Below are 15938 nucleotides of genomic sequence, written 5' to 3'. Positions count from 1 at the left end.
TTACCCTGATGCCTTCTGGCAAGAGGTACTGGAGCGCGCACACACACATACACACACACACACACACACACACACACACACCTTCAGACACAAAGTAACTTTTTGCACAACATGCATTTTGCACATTTCCTTTGCGCTGTCTTGTGTCTGGATCTGTCTGGTGTCTTGTCTTTTTGGATTTTTTGCACATTGCACTTAATGTAGACCTGTGTTGATTGTCTGTCATATGTCATATGTAGCACCAGGGTCTCAGAGGAGCGTTGTCTCTTTTCACTCTGTACTATAACGCTGTACATGGTTGAAATTACAATAAAAGTCACTTCACTTGACTTGATCTGAGTTTAACAGTTGGGTGATTTTGGCATCAAACGTGCCCGGATCCGTCTCGTCATTATCCAACTCAGTCTCATCGCTGTTACTTAGCTGTTCAATGATGATTCCAGCCTTTGTGAAAGCTTGGACAACACTTGAGACTGGTACTTTGGCCCAGGCTTCCACAATACATTGGCAAATAATGGGGTTCTTTTACACACGTCATAATATTATGCTGAAGCACAGCACGCATTACTCCACAAGGTTCCTGACTACGGTAGCTGTAATGCTCCGACAATCCATTAAGAGGTGCGGCTTCCACACCTTAACAAAGTCATACTAAAACATTTAGACAGGTCTTTGAGCGCTGTGCACCACATAAAATTGATTCAAGGTCAGTAAGCACAACCAGAATGAATACACAAGGCGCACTGTTGATTTCTGAGAAAATATAAGGATTTTAAGTACCAATGACATTAAAATAAAAAAAGTAATCATAGAGTAAGTCAGTAAACTAAAACATTCAGCTAAATCCAGCAAAACAAGTGTCAGTATGTAATTTATTCATAACTGTCAGCCAGTCACTGTGGCTGTAATGCAGTGGCCTACCTTTATCTATATGATCACGCACTGTCACACTGTTTGATTTGATGTAAAAGCTCGAGTAGGAAAAGTACCATATGACCTCTGGTTTTTGTGAAGAAAGGGACATTTTCCAAACTGCATGAGGACTCTCAGTGTAACAAAGTAAACACCAATGGCATGAAACACAGATTTAAAATGAGTTGAGGGCATTCTTCAGTTGGCCACTAGCTGAAAGAATCTCCTTTGTCTCACTGAAGCTCTGTTAGACATGTGAGGTTTTCCTGTGTTGGAAAAACTCAGAAATTGGTGTGCTTCTGTCTATTCACAGTATGTACTAATTCAAGACAAAGGTATTCTTGTTTGTACATGTATGTATTTTTGTTAGTTTCAAAGTTCCGTGTTGCAACAGCCAGTAAAAATGACAGAAAATGTTTTTTTATTTTTTTTTATTTGACATGTGCTCTCACTCAAAGGTCTGCTAACCACATTGTAAAGTACAAATGAAGTTGGCCCCTCTGTGTTTGTGGTTTGGTCTGCTGCTACTTCCTGTTTGATGCTGATGATTAAAACCTGCCTGACTGACAGAAACAGACAGTGAAAGCTGCTCAAATACTTTCACCCACCAAGATGTCTGCAGACAGTCAGACTGCAGCCGATTTTAAAGTGAAATACAGCAGAAGGATTGACCGTGATGGACGAGAGCAAGAGCACAGTGAGGTTGAGATGCTAGATGATGGAGAACAACATCCTGATGTTGGGCTGCAGGCAGCTGGTAAGCAGGAAATAAATAAACTATTGTACTATTGCAGGGTCTTGACCTCACAAAACAAAGTGCCTTGAGACAACTGTTGTTGCGATTCTGCACTATATAAATAAAACTGAATATGAGGGAATTTAAGTTGGTTTAATATGTTTAAAAACTGTTCAGTCTTCAAAAAATTGCAGAAAAGGAGGGAAGTTCCACAAGACTCTTATCTGACAGATCAGTGGCAAAGGTAGAAATATTAAAAACAAGGAAGTCTTCTTAGACACTGTGTGGTGCAAGTGAAACCACAGGAAACAACTCAAGAGTGGTCTTCATGTCTTCAGAGCTAATTGTATTTTTAAGCTTATTTTCGACCATACTGACAGATATACTGGCCTTTTTCTGGCCCCCATGCTCTAAGAATCACCTAGAAATATTTCTCATTCTCAAACACTGTTTCTCTGTTTTCTATATGTTAAACAATCTCCTGTAAATATGACACTAACATGATGAACTTGTTCAGCTCATTCTCAAGATAAGTGCAGTCTGATTACAACGTATTTATTAATTAAAATAATAAATGATTAAATCTCAATTTTGTCTCTGTAGAATTAAACATCCAGATGAAGCTTTTAGCTGTGAAAAGAAGATGGTTCAGAGCTTTTGAAGTGAATCTTGGGCTGCTGTATCTTTTGATTCTGTCTGGAATCACCACACGATGTGAGTAATTTTATTAAAATATAGCATGGTGGATGTATTATTTTACAGATTAGATGTTGATGTAGACTTGCTTTTGTTTAGCTCCTATTCTTAGTTCATATTTTAGTTAGAAACAGTCACCTGATTCCCATCTACATGGGAAATGGGTGATATTTGACGTTTTATTGTTTATTTAAAAAATTTTTTTTTTTGATTGTTTTTAAATAGAAAGGTCTGCAAGAAGAAGAATGGAAAGAAATGTTTTCAGCCTTCATTAGTAAAGTAATCAATGCTGATCCCAAATTTAACTTTATTTAAGGAATATGTGATGAAAGTTATGACACAGTTTCTCTATAAGGCGAAAAAGTGTTGCCCCTAAAAAGGCATTTCCTGGTTTGTATGCACTGTGAGAGTGAGGTGTGAATGTGTTTTTTCCTCTCTCTCTTTAAGAGCTCCTCTTTAGTTGAACAATGAAAAATAATTTATTCTTGCCTCGCAAATTGTTTGATAGATAGTCTAATGGGCTTTACAAATATAAAGAAAAGGGAATTCTCCGTCTAGCGTTCAGCACACTGGAGGTTATCACTCATATTAATCACATTCATTTATAGGCCTGTGTTTCTTTGCATGCTGTCACTTCCTCAAAGCCATTTCCTGTCTGAAACAGATAAGAAACAGAAAGCCAGCACAGAAGATCCAAAAACTGCAGTTCCTTTAATGACCACTAAAGGCTGATTCTGAAAGCGAGTCAGTCCCCACAGACTACCATGTTATAATGAGCATCTTTCCAGCATTAAAAGCATGTTTCCATTCAGGACAAAATGAGTTTTGGTCTCTGAGATTAGTTTCCCTCTTCATAAATGGATTTTAGTGGATTCTATTTAAATGCATTTTAAATGGAATTCTGTGATCAATAATATGAGCTGCTGTGTGGTACAGCCTGACCAACAAGTTTGTTTTGGTGACTGAGCTTCTAGTATTTCATGAGTCTCTTACTTAGCATTGAATGCACTGATTGATTGAGCGGTTAAGAGATGGCCCAGTGTGTGTGACGAGTTATCTACTGCTCTCTCTGTTGTGAGTCCTGTGCATCTTTCATCATGTCAGCTTATTAGTAATCTATGATTGCCAACCTCTCCTGGCCCTTCATCTGTCTACCGCATAATTTCTGCACTGCCATCAAGAAAGACTTGAATTCTTACCCCTGCTCTTGGCTGGAGTACCAGCTTACCTTTGCCAAGAACCACAACCATCTCGCTGGAGAAGGCGCCACTGATGTCGTGGCGAGCGGCTGGTGAGGATCCTAGACTTTTTACATCTTGGTGTTCCCTGGACCCTGTTGGAGCAGGTCCTCTATCCCAGCGGTCCCCATCCCCCGGGCCTCGGACCGGTACCGGTCCGTGAGTCGTTTGGTACCGGGCCACGAGAGTTGAGGCTCAGGTGTGAAATGTATAGTTTTCAGGGTTTTTAATCGGTTTTCAGCGTTATTTTGTTATCGTTTTTATCGTTAACTCGGTTTTCCTGGGTCTTTTCACGTGTGTTATGAATAAATCTTCTTTTTTTCGGTACCGGTACTAGTTTTATTTTGTTGTATTTATCCGCGACACCTTAAAGGCCGGTCCGTGAAAATATTGTCGGGCATAAACCGGTCCGTGGCGCAAAAAAGGTTGGGGACCGCTGCCCGGTCCCCTTCACCTGGTGTCAACCTTGGGTATCTGTGGCATCTTGCACAGATTTCACCTACTTCTCCCACTGCTGCTTCTACAGACGTGGTGCCCATTAGAATAGGTCTGGTGAATTTAAGGTCCATCGTGAACAAAACTTTTATCCTTAAGGAATGTTTCATGTCCCAGAGTTTGGACCTTCTCAGCGTTACTTAAACACAGACCTCTCCGGGTGAGTCCAGTGTTTTTTCAGAATTATTACCCCACTGTCACTCATACTTTAATACCCTGAGGTCCTTGGGTCATGGAGGAGTTTTGCCGACTGTTTTCTCCAGCTTAGAACCGAGCCTTTTACGAGTTGAGCCTCTTCCGTCCGCTGCTGTGCACAGCGATCTATTGGTCACCAAAGTATACAACAAAGATTTTTTGTGGGAATTTTCAGACTTCTTGGGTGAAACTATAAAATTCACACGTGCTACTCTGGAAAGCCTCTGGTAAAAGACTTCTTAGACTTATTGGACTCCTTTGGCCTCACTCAGTTGGTGAACGGCCCAACCCGTGAATGTACCCACACACTGGACCTTGTTTTATCTTAAGGTTTACCCATTTGTAATTTATTCAAAGTCTTTGCTCTTGCTCGGTGCTGACATGTTGTTACTCTTCAACGGCTGCTCATGTCTCCACTGTTTTTAATAATTTAGACTTGCAGCCCTCTGTGTCTTCCAGCACTGAGGAGCTTTCCCTGTAATTTAATTCCTTGTGCCATACGCCATAATACTGTTGTAAATTCTGTGGCTCCAATTAAAACCAGGTGATCAAAGCCCAGATCAGACCTTTGGTTAAGTGATCATACCCGTGCCACCAGATGGGAGTGCAGGAGAAATGAAAGTTGAAGATGGACAAACTGCAAGTCTCTTCTGAGAGACTGAGAGCTGGTGTTGTTTTCAAAGAGCTGTGAAAACTGCAAGAGCAAAACATTTTTCCGACATCATTGCTGCTAACGCTCACAACCCCCTTGTCCTTTATAATACATTAACACTGCTTTTAATGCCCATGTCCCTCTGAAAGCTTACAGAGAACTCTGATAATTTTGTTAACACCGGAGCTTGTATTTCTCTTGCCTCCCATCATCGGTCCATCTTGCTCCCCTGCCTGGCTGTCTTTGATCACTTAGAGCTTATTTCCCTTTCCTCTCTTGAGAAACTGGTTACCAGTATGAAACCAACTGTGATGTCGTTCCTCCACATCTTCTTAAGGTTGTTGCTACTGTTGGTCTTTTTATCCTTAATGTCATTAATGGTAATTTGACCTCCAGCCATTTTAAACATGCTGTGGTGAAACCCGTGTTGAAGAAACCTGACATTGACCCTTCTGCTTTGTCTAACTTTAGGCCGATCATCATTGGCTTTTTTTTTCCAAAATCTTGGGAAAGATCGTTTACACCCAGCTGAAGGCCTTCCTGGATGAATGTAAAATTTTGGAAGAGTTCCACTTTGGATTTAAAACAAACCACAGCACCGAATCTGCTCTTTTAAGGGTTTTTAATAACATATTTTTAGCAATGTTTTCTGGGAACAGAGTTTTCCTTGTCTTTTAAATTTACAGCTGATGACCATAACATTCTCATCTCCAGACTGGAGCAGTGGGTTCAGTTCTTCAATGGTTTAGGTCTGACCTTTCTGACAGGAGTTTCTGTGTCTTGATGGACGATCTTACCTCTGGTTCCGCTGCTCTTCCCTGGGGGTACCTCAGGGTTCCATTCATTGTCCTCTACTGTTCTCTCTGTATTTGCTGCCACTTGGTGCTAGTTTTAGAAAGCATTGTGTTTCATTTATATGCTAATGACTGTCAAGTCTATTTCCCTTTCAAACACAGTGGTTCTCTTCAGCCTCTCCTTGATTATCTCAATGACATCAGGGGGTGGATGGCACTGAATTTTCTTAATTTTAATGAAAAAAAGACCGAGGTCATGCTTTTTAAATCCAGTGCCTCCAGCTGTATCCCTGCCTTTGACCTTTCCTCTTTGGCCCCACATGAAAAATCCAGAATCACCAATTTAGTTGTGAAAATGGAAAGCAGCCTAAAACCTGACTGGCATGTCAATGCTGTGGTTAAGTCCTCCATCTTTCAGTTCAGACGGCTGTAAAGATTAAGCCATCCTGTCTAGATGCCACCTAGAGACAATGCTGCATGATTTTAACAAGAACAAGAGCACATAACCATGGTTTTAGTGTACCTTCACTGGTTTACCATTCAGTTTTAAATCCATTTTAACATTCCTTTATTTCTTTTTAAGCCTCTTAATGGTCTTAATAGTCTGACTGTGTGCATGATTGTGGAGGAGGAGTGAATGTTCTTGTTGTTCCTTCAAACTCTTCACTCAACACGGTGATTCTGTGATTATATCAACAAAGCAGACAGGCAGCAGAATCTGCTGCAGACTGATGCAGTGCAGTCACACTGTTAGACAGTGATGTCTATCATTGTGCGACTAGTTAGTTCACTTAGTGTATTGAGCAGCAAGCAGCTCAGCATGTGTTAGTTCCATTCATGTGATGGGAATAATAAAAACTTCATTGATAAAATGCTTTAAACTTTAAATCAGTTTCCTGTTTTGTTTCTAACCAGATATTTTAGTCACTTTGGAAAAAGAGCATCTCCAGGCTAATTGTTCAAGTAAGAAATATTTCAAAACAAATAGAAATAAATATTCATAAACTAACTTTGCAGTCATTTTTCCTTTTTTATTCCTGTTTTATTATTATTTTATTATAATTATGTTTGTTCTCAACATGCAGCAAAAATAATTCAACTACAGCAAGAAATCAAGTTGCTAAAGGAGAAGATCAAAGGTAACAAGCTGTTAAAAACTAAAAATCTTTATTACACAACAAAAACTATGAGCAGTAAATAATTACCGCCTTTAAAACGTGTTTGACATTAAGAGAAGTGTCCCAATCGATGGACAAGATTTGGAAGCAGCTGTTACTTTAAATCCACTGAGGCAAAGCACTGGCAAGAGAGCAGGAGAGACTGTCAGGATAAAGGAGCTGATCTGGTGATGATAAACAGCAAAGAGGAACAGGTGGGTGTGTTTGTTCATGTCTGTGTGATCTTTGATGGAGATGACAGTCATCTGTTACTTGTGTTTTTGACCTGCTGTCAGTCTGTGACCTGCTTCTTGTCTCCACTCTGATGGATTTCTTTGGTTCTCCTTTTATGTTAGAGACATTCACATTCGAATGTAAAGTTTTTACACATTTTTGAAGCAAAAATTTAAATTACACAGAAATGTTCCAAAATAAAAGCAATCCTCATAATCCTGGCTATGTTTCTTATTTAATAAAACCAAAAAATATATAATATTAACAGTGATCCCACTGCAACAGTAACTGAGCTTCAAATTCAAATTTCATTTGTCACACACACAACCATACACAGTACGGCATGTGGTGAAATGCTTATTGCTGTGCAATGCCCGACCATTAAATGACAATAAGAATTGACAGTAAGATTTACAGATTAGTACAAAATTTAAAGATTTTAAGTTAGGAATTCACAGTAAAAGAATGTGCAAATAATGATTTACAAAAGAAATTATGAATAAAAATAAATAATAAATTATAAGAAGTGTGCAAATAAACAGAGTGCTGTGGTGATGTATTGTGTGTGAGAGAGTCCAGTCCTACACCTGGTTCAGGGCCCGAATAGCCTGGGAGAAGAACCTCTTCTTCATTCTCTCTGTTTTGGCCTTAAGGGAGCAGAAGCGCTTCTTAGACCTCAACTCAAAGAGTCCATTGTTGGGATGGGATGAATGATGCGTTCGGCTGAGCGCACCACTCTTTGCAGATCTCGTCTGTCCTGCTTGGTGCTGTTCCCAAACCAGGTGCAGATGTTTGCCGTCAGGACACTCTCGATGGTGCAGGAGTAAAAGTTCTTGAGCACCCTCAGTGGCAGATGGAAGTCTCTAAGTCTTCTTAGGAAAAAGAGATGCTGGCATTAACACCAGAGTGTTAATGACGGTGTCCCGAGTGATCAACTTTTCAACTTGATGAAAAGCTTAGAGGGAATTATTGTGTTGAATGCTGAACTGTAGTCCACGAACAGCATCCTAACATAATTCCCTCTGCCAGTGTCCAGGTGACTCAGGGATGTGTGGAGCAGATGAACTATGGCATCATCTGTGGAACAATTAGTCCGGTAAGCAAACTGAAGTGAGTCGATGGTGGCAGGAAGTGAAGAAGTGATGTGATCTCTCATCAGTCTTTCAAAAGACTTCATCACCAGTGAAGTGAAGTCAGTGCTACTGGGCGGTAACCACTGTGGCAAGTGGACTGTTGTTTCTTTGGGACAGTGACAATGATGGACTCTTTGAAGCTCGTGGGAACCACGGCTTGGGCCAGGGAGAGGTTGAAAATGAACATGAACACCAGTGCTAGCTGGTCAACTCAGGCTCTCAGGACCCGACCAGGGATTGCATCTGAACCTGCAGCCTTCCTGGTGTTCACTCTCCTGAAAGCTTTCCTCACGGCATGCTCTGTGATGATGAAAGCGTTATCTTCACTGGTGCACTCTTTGCGCACGCAATTTGTTGTTTTAATTGCTGCAGCGTCGAAGCGAGCATAAAATGTGTTCAGCTCAACAGCCAGTGAAACATCGGCATTCATCATAGCATAGCATCTTTATTTATAGCAGCGCTTTACATCCAACAATGTTGGCCAAAGTGCTACATATAGAAAACAAAGAGAAAACAGTTTAAATTACATATAGAATATCTTAAAAAAAATAATATAATTAATAAGAAACATATTAAGAGACATCAACAAGTCATCATTGAAGAAGCTGGTTGTTTAAAGTCCATTATTGTCTGCAGTCTCTGTAGCTGCGACTCTAGTTTCCTGTAGCTCTGCTTTGCCTTTCTGACCGCGCTGCTCACGTTTTAAGACACAGCTTGTATTGCATATTACCGGAGACGAGCCCGTCTTTGTAGGCAGCGGTGCGTGATCGCAGATGTTTTTATCCACCCACGGCTTCTGATTCGGAAATGTTCGAATGATAGATCCACTAGTTTCCTGATAAATCCCAAAACCGCTTCCGTAAACATGTTGATGAATGTCCCAGTCTGCGTCATCCAGGGCGTCATCCAGAGCGTCCTGCAGCACGATCACTGAGTGGTCTGTCCAGTGTGCGAACTCCCTCCTGATTGGTGCTTGCTGCTTTAGCCTTTGTTTGTAAAAAGGCATAAGGAAGATGGGGGCATGGTCTGATTTTCCAAATACCAGCAGAGGCTGAGCTTTGTAGCAGTCCTTGAACGGAGTGTAGCAGCGATCTAATGTCCTACTGTCCCTGGTAGGGCAGTTGATGTGAGTTGATGTACACAGCATCAACACAGCATCCTGGTGAAGTGCTTGTTGTTGTGTGAGAGTCCGTGTCTGCGTGATGAGGAATATAAAACATTTAATGACATTTAATGATCAAAAGTTCCAGATTGGGCAAGCAAAAGCGTGTGAGTGGGGAAATTCTTTGGGTATTTTTGATTTCTGCACAATGGAAGAACTGAAAAATTTCATCACATTTATTCTTCCTTCAGACATATTCACAAGATGATGTTACTACAACAGAAGTGCTGAATTATGACTGGAGCAAATATTTGTGTCTCTTCCCAAATAGATATTTATTAATGAACTGAACATGAGAGGAGAGTCCTGGACTGGTCTTACAGGCAAACAGACATCAGGAGGATATAAATGGGAATGGGTGGACGGATCAGCGCTGACAGAAACGTGAGACATTAGTTTGTTTCTATTCCAGAGTTATTATTTAGAAGTGAAACATTGATGTTTTGGAAGATAGATCAGCAATACATGAGTTGAGCTATTTTCCAACAGCCCCACAAACTGAATGTAAAGAAAAGCAGAAATCCTCCTTTGAATGAACAGCTGTGCTTGAACTCTCTTCATCTGCAGTCTGTGATGACGTTCAGTTACAACAAGTCAGTTTGAAGAAATCGGGATGTTAAATGTTAAAATGTTCAAAGTTTACTCCAGCTTAATATCATATTTTATTTATATCATATTTTAACAGGTTGTGGGCACCAGCACAGCAGAGTACGAGTTATGATTCCTATGGAGTCTGCTGTGATGATAAAGGGAACTTGAAACAGGCAGTTGAACATTATGTTGGTTACAGCTCGAAGACCTTCATCTGTGAGAGATGAGTTTGGTGCTTTGATGTGAAACGTGAGACTGAAATGTTTGAATAATCCAACCAAAGACACCTCACTATGAAATGTCCTGCATGAGCCTCAGACTCAGCTTACAGTTTTTACTTGTTCATTCTGCATCATATATTGATTACATATATTGTCCCTCTGTGCTCTGTGCTGTACAGTAAGGTTGGAAGTCATCCACACAAAAACTTGAAGTACTTCATTACTCTGTAGTTCCAGCAAATTGTTCTAATAAAAGTCAAAGTGCAGCTTGTCTTTACTTTGGTTTACTTGGTTTATTCATCAGCCTGTTGGTCCTAAAACTACAGTAAATGTCTTCTTGATTTTCTCTGAAACAGCTGAAAGTAGCTGCTTCTTATTTTTAGCTACAAATAGGGAATTTTGACAGGAGATTGAAATGAAGAAGAAAAGCAGATTTAACAAATTTCAAATGTGCGAATAAGTTATCAATTCTCTTTTATGCTGCACTTGTAAAGTAAGGATAGAGAAGTTGGGGCTAAATGGGATGTTGAATTGTTGACTCCAGGAAACAGAGTTTATGTAGCTGAATGTAACCAGGTTCTTTCTCTCAATGTATTTTAGTTGTCCAACTTTAACCTGACATTGTCAGAGCTAAATTTATTAAAGGACTCCTGTTATTCATGTTTTTGATCTGCTTTGTGCTTTATTTCCTGACTTCATTCTGATGGATCATTTCTAAATATGGATCTATTTTTGTACTCTGAATTTTAATGTTTTTCCTTTTGTTTTCTAGATTATTGTATACTAGCAATCCACAAATGTCTCAATTCTAAAGCAAGAAGAAAATGTTTAAGAATGATATATATTCTGATCTAATATTAGAAGCCTTGAATAGGTAGAGGAGGATACAGAGGTAGGCTCATCTTCTTCAGTCCACAGTGCCAAGAGGGAGACAGGTGAGGTGTCCGCTGACCACAGTGATGAAGAGGGGCTCGTCTGTGGCTGCAGCGTTCTTCTTCCAAGTTACTCCTCCGAGTAAGTTTTCCTCAGATGATCTTCCAGGTCTTTTATGGGCACGAGGCACCAGCTCGTCTATTCGAAAAAAAATTCCCTTAACAAAGTAGTATGGGCTGCTTCTGAAAAGGGTCCTTGTCCGTTCTTTCTTCTTATGTTGTCGTCTGAGGTGTTCTGCTCTCTGCAGCTTACTAAGTTGTTGCTTTATTTCCTCCTGCGGGGCAGTAAGTCCCTCCCTTTCTGTCTCATTGGCCCTTCTCCACTGTTTCCTCAGTTGTCTTCTCTCTTTCACTAATCTGTCAATTTCCCGCCATCTCCTGGACTTTAACTGGTTTAAATGGCCTTTCTGTCTTGTTTTTTACACCAAACACAATATTACATGTATAATGTGCACTAACAAAACTGCTAAAAATAACAACAACTCAAACATAATGTACAGGACATATACTGTTTATCTATTAATTAAATTTTGCATTTTCTAACCAGTCTGTAGCCTCATGTAATACCACTTTGTTCCACAAGATGGTGCAGTGAGTCAGCATCTAGTCTGCACTGAGGTCACATTTGTATAGTTGTTTTTGCACTACAGCATTAGTTCAGACCACAAGTGTGTTGTTCTTTTACAACAAACAGCAAAAATCAGAAAGTGTGTTTGGATTGACAACAACTGTGATGACACATTATAACCTGTTCTAAAAGTTCTGCCCCTGCTTTGATCAAATGTGGGTTACTGCTGGTTAGTTAGTGTGACTTCATACAAACCTGTGTGTTACACCAGTGGAAGAAGCTTTTCCTTCATCAGTCTTCTTGTTTCTTACTATAGGGGTGAACAGCTACACTAACACTCTCTGGCTCTATGCTGCCCCCCTGTGGTGACAGTTTGATTTAATGTTTGTATGAAATGTTAAAAGATACATGTGAAAGGAAAAGGAGCATTTTGAGATTTAAGAAGCTGGAGCTATAGTTATTGTTTAAAATGTTTCAAATTTTCAGCACCACAGACAGTGAGAAGCAGGTCTGCACTCTGTATCATATCTTTATTCGATGTGGATGTGGATATGGGAGAACAAAACTATACAACCTTGGGTTAGGGTTAGGGTAAAGTCTACAGCACAGTTGTTGTCCCTGTATAATATAGTAGTGAGGATTTGTGGACATGTTAACCACATGGGGTAGCTCAGGTAGTAGAGCGGGTCACCTACTCACTGGAAGGTCGGTGGTTTGATCCCAGGCTGCCTCCTGGCTGCATATCAAATATCCTTGGGCAAGATACTAACCCCACGTTTGCCTACTGGTGGTGGTCAGAGAGCCCGGTGGCGCCAGTATCCAGCAGCCTCACCTCTGTCAGTGCGCTCCGGGGCAGCTGTGGCTACAATGTAGCTTGCCATCACCAGTATGTGTGTGAATTGATGGTTGACTGATTGTAGTGTAAAGCGCTTTGGGGTCCTTAGGGACTAAGTAAAGCGCTATACAAATACAGGCCATTTACATGATGCTCACTTTTCTGCAATTTTGGACATATGGCAATCATTGCGACAATGTAGGATCAAGTCAGTGAGAATGTCAGTACTACTGTATGAACATCTGACAATGAATATTCCCTCACTGGTTTTGAGTGGTTACTGGAAGATGATGGCAATTGCTAGCAAAATGATTGGTGAAGTCCGTGTCACAGAGGTGTACAAACAGCTGACCGCTTGGGTGAAAAGTTACACAAAACTCTGGTTCTGCGCTGCTGAGCTCCACTAAGATCTTTGTGAAGAAGGACAAAGTTCTGGTGGCCCACAGAGTTGTGCAGCCTCAGAAACTCTCAAGCATCCCTATCTGAGTTTTCAGCCCAGGGGCTTCACTAGTCTCCTTAAGGTGAGGTGTTTTGGCTGGGGCACTTCAGACAGTGCCCCAGCCAAAGTCTTGACAGGAATAAAGCCTCATCCACCAGCATTCCAGTAGCTCCTGAGTAGGGATGGGTATTGATAAGATTTTCACGATTCCGATTCCATTTTCGATTCTGTTTAACGATTCGATTCTTTATCGATTCTTTTTTTTTTTTTTTTTTTTTTTAAAGGAGAACACTAAGGTCGATTAGCTTAGAACTTTGTTTTATATCTTCTCTTTGAACAAGGTAGAAATTTAGGAGTAGCATGGCCTTACAAACCCAACAGTGAGATCTTCAGAGATCCACAGCCTACGGCTCTTCAATGCGGTGTCACAGGGTCGCCAGGAAAAACATTGTAAATGTAAAATAATAAAATACATATTCTTCTGTAGCAATAACAAAGTATAACATAAATTATTCTGTAGCAATTACACAAGAATATCCAGTAATGTCCCTGCCTACAATTAAACACGTTCACTTACCGAAAATCGGGGGCATCTGCTGTGGCAAATGGGTGCAAGCCTTTGACCACAAACTTAGTCACTGCTCGGTGACATTCGTCTATCCTGGCCTGAAAGGAGACGCTACCGGTAGACTGCAGTGAGAACTGCCAGCATCTGAGCCAGACTCTGTCTCTCTCATCATGGTCCCCTAAATGCACAGTAATGGCAGGTTTTGTAATAAGGCAGATCGCGCTAACATAATATGCACTGTTAGTTGATTATTTACCCGCCGCATTAACGGGAGAGGACGTGCAAACGTTACCGCTGCTGCTGGGTTGAGATTCACAAGTCCGGAGCGGAATTAAAAACACGACATTCATTTAAGGTTATCGCGTGTTTTGTGAGCAAATGCTTTTGCATATTCGTAGTGTTTCCTCCCTTAAATGAAATATCTACTTTGCAAGTATTGCAAGTTGCCCTGTTGTCATCCGTTCTCGTAAAGTATAACCAAAGTTTTGAGCGTTTGAGCCGCCATGTTTCCTGCCAGGTAAATGACGCTCCGCAACGTGGTGATGTCATTCGGGGTGACTGGAATCGATAAGGGAATCGTTTGCAAAAATGCCAAACAATTCCAAGGAATTGAAACAGTGGGAACCGGTTCTCAACAAGAACCGGTTTTCGATACCCATCCCTACTCCTGAGCTTAATATTCCTTCCCCCTGCTTCTGTACCAAGCCATGCAGGCAATTGTGATGATGAAAAAAGAAGAGAGTCCTAAATTGTGCGTGGATTATAGGCAAACCATTAAAGAGGCTTACCCTACCATGCATACAAGAAATTGATGCTTGGTAAGGGATGTTGTCTACTGCACATGCTATCTACTGCCAAGCAAGTAGACCACATGTTAAGTATAATATACTTAACATTGATATTTTGCAGATAGACTGCCAGAACCCACAAAGGAGCTGTATTTTGCATCCAGAAGGGACTTTTTGAGTGGGATGTGATTTTTTTGGACTGTTGTTAAATCTCAGTTCTTTGGTCTTTGGGCTGAAGGAAGAACGACACTCGGTGTATAAATGCTCAATCAACAATCTCTTTATTCCATACAATTCTCATTATTCCATGCAACACTTTTGAGCATTAACCATCCGGAGGGGAGATGTGGACATGATGGTGTCCGCCAGATCTCGAAGTGTCTGAGCGTTTCTCACATTCTTATAGCTTCAGCCCCCCTCCAAACTAAGCATTCACATTCTTTCTCAAGTGACGGCCTTGGCTTCCTGTTTTATCTCCTCCTGATGAGATGGGGCAGAAAACCTCTACGGTATGCTCTGTTCTCTTCTAATCAGACAAATAAGGCCATGATTCTCTGAAAATAGTATTTCTTATAACTCAGCAGTATCATGCATCATAAACAATATCATTCATTCACCATAAATCAGCAGTCTAATGTAATACAAATCAGTTTAATAAATGTAATCGTTATCCCCTTCCTCTAAGTCAGGAGAATAATGCAAACTAAAACTACATAATAATTTCACAATCTTTAATTAGGGGTATAACGTGGCATAAGATAATATAATAATCTCACACTGTAGAACTGTGATTTCCAAGTAATATACCTACCTGGAAAAGCCACCAAAATCCAGATGCACTCCCCAGAAGGCCCTTCATTACTTCATGTCAATCATCGGCTCCAGAACCCAACTTAGGCATTAGCCAGCTCCAGCATTAAGCTATGCAGTGCAACCAAGTGGCTCACCCTACCAACTTAACTCCTCCAGGGCACCCTCTAGTGGTGGTTGTGGAGTCTGACACTACCAGTGTACACCAGTGTGTGGCGGGGGCGTGGTATGCCGTTCCCATACAAAGAATTGCAGTCAACCTGATGTGCATTATTGATGTCATAATAGCCTGTGTCATCTGATTCACAGCACACCAAAAATCTGAATTAGACTCTGCCAACAGGAATCAACCTTATTAACGTTATGACATCTCTCTGGGGAGTTAGCTCACACTAGGTTACCACCAAAAGTGGAAGCAGTAATGTGAATAAATGTTTTTCTTTAATAGAACTTAACAAAAGACTTCTAACTACACCCGCTGACTGCACAATTCCTGCTGTCTGTGATGACTCAGTTTCAAATGCTGAGTAGGAAATTAGTTGCTGTGTACCTCATGAAGGAGGAAGTGGTTTCTGTGATCAGCTCTTTGACACATTCAAGCCACAAAGTCTTTGATCAGATGTGAGAGAGGAACATTAAAAGCATTAAACTTTATTAAGTTTATTTGTATCTCATAAGGCCACATTAGTCTGTTGTGTTACGTATCTGCAAGTTTCAGATCAGATAACAGGAAAAGAGAATAAACTACAGCATTTTTAAACACCATTTAGCAATTTTTCTTT

General features: G+C 40.6%; 1 long non-coding RNA gene across 1 annotated transcript; it reads left to right on the top strand.

Annotated features, from left to right (window-relative positions):
* Positions 1–1434: 1434 nt before the first annotated feature.
* Positions 1435–6671, top strand: LOC146363579 (uncharacterized). The gene is made up of 3 exons (XR_014799171.1): positions 1435–1669; positions 2252–2362; positions 6634–6671. It is a non-coding gene; the product is annotated as an uncharacterized LOC146363579 (long non-coding RNA).
* Positions 6672–15938: the final 9267 nt, after the last annotated feature.

This window comes from Perissodus microlepis, chromosome 22 (assembly GCF_051167445.1).
Source record: "Perissodus microlepis isolate ML-2025 ecotype Zambia chromosome 22, ASM5116744v1, whole genome shotgun sequence".
NCBI lineage: Eukaryota > Metazoa > Chordata > Actinopteri > Cichliformes > Cichlidae > Perissodus > Perissodus microlepis.
The sequence above is the reverse complement of the archived record's forward strand: the minus strand, read 5'-3'. Positions and strand labels throughout refer to the sequence as shown.